The sequence below is a fragment of the Scatophagus argus genome, chromosome 4, assembly GCF_020382885.2.
Source record: "Scatophagus argus isolate fScaArg1 chromosome 4, fScaArg1.pri, whole genome shotgun sequence".
Taxonomy (NCBI): Eukaryota; Metazoa; Chordata; class Actinopteri; family Scatophagidae; genus Scatophagus; species Scatophagus argus.
The window spans coordinates 23,164,407-23,166,308 of record NC_058496.1 but is presented as its reverse complement, the minus strand read 5'-3'; positions in this window follow the sequence as shown (position 1 = coordinate 23,166,308).

Sequence of the window (1,902 nt, the reverse complement as noted above, 5' to 3'; positions counted from 1 at the left end):
ACTGTCCCAACACTTATTGTGTGAATTTTACTTTAAAAAAGAAAGCATACGTTTTCCGCTCTCTAAATAGCTCACCCATATTGTCTTGACACAGCTCTTTGGCACCCACTCACTGCCAGTCAGACTACAGTTGGAGTGGTAAAACAGCGCCACCGTGTGGTAATAGTCTGTAACGCTGCCTAGAGTTCACTGGCGGACCACAAAAATTCCATCATAAAAAATGTGTTGTATTAATATGTGAACATCAAACTGAATTTCCTTTGATTTAAAAAAAAATATCAACATTTACCTAATTCCGATATGTCGACACAGTTTAATTTCAACAGATGTTTTCCGACAGATTTTCACTCTTGTAATCTAAGTTGTAATTTAATAATTTAAGAAATATTCTTAAAACGCCTTGAAACACTGATGAATTAAAGTAAAAAATCAGCCAAAATAAATGTATATATTTTTTATAGTTTTTTTTAGCATGAAGAAATGTTTTACAGTAAGCAGTAGATTGTTGAGTGAATTTAAGGCTCAAGTCCAGCCAGCAGAGGGCAGCAGAGTGCCAAAGCACAGCTAGATGGGCACGTACTTGAAATTCAGTATCCAGTATAATAAGTATAAGTATAAAAATATAAAGGACAAAGAAGTGCAAAAATAAAGAATATATAGGTAGTAAAAGTCTAAGCCTAGAATATATATATTATAACTATTATATAACGATGTGACAATAATAATAAAAGGTACGATTACAGAAAAAAGTATAAAGTATAAAAAAACAGTCCAAGTGGTGTGCTGAGGGTGATGGACATGCTTCATGACTGGTACCTTAAGGCAGGGAGGGTCTGTGTGATGTCTCTAGGAGCTGTACCAGGTTCTACACACAGTGATGGGATATACTGTTTTACAGGATTCACACACAGATGTCCACAGTAAAGTGTGCAGTAAAAGTTACCATCTCAGTAGACAGTTCTATAAAAATAGCATATACATATAATAATCAATTATAATTATGTGTAATACGCAATAAGACATTTCTTTTGAACTGGAACAGTGTAAGGATCTGTTTAAGCAAAAGAAAACAGAAATACAAGAAAAAAATTAAACGCACTCAACACATAGGAGTATAATTACAGTATTAGCTCAGTTTCTACAGTTTCTTTCTTTTTCAGATTTCAGCTATATGTTTATGTGACTTGACACTTGGTACAACACATGGCTGGGCATACACTGCTGATGTGATGCCGACTGTTTCTTTAATGTATCACAAGAAACAATATAATACTCAGACCATTTAGTAAAAGAGTATCCACAACACACTGTGAAAAACACTCCCCAAGTAAAAGTCTTATTTATTAAGTTAAAGTATGTATCAGCTAACTCTATCAATTGTGAAACTTAAAGTAGTCGTTGTACGGTACAATAGTGTATGTGTGTTTTATTATCTGATGTTCTTGGATTAATCCGTGTTAATGTATATGTTGTATTTTACTGCAGTAGATGTTTAAGACTGAGCTCATTTCAACTACTTTATGTGTTGTTGGTGTATTCAGCAGCACTGAATCATGTAAGATCACCATGTTTGTAGCTGTCTGTCCCTGTGAGTCCCTGCTTGAACTTTGTGTTTTCACTTCTTCACCAGCTGACAGGCTTCTGCATTGTTTAAAAAGGACAACATACTGCCTCTCACTCTGAACTCCAGCTGTAAAATGTGGTGACACAATGACAAAGTGCAGCTTTTTGGTGATAAAAAACTTCCTGTTACCTATCTGTTCCAACAACAACTTGTTAACTACCTCGAAAACACCCCAATGTGACTGTAAACCTGTACCTTTATCTGAGTAGGACAGCAGCACACTCACTGTCACATTGCTGTGCTGCACTCCTCTGAGATATCTGTGTTATTGATGATAC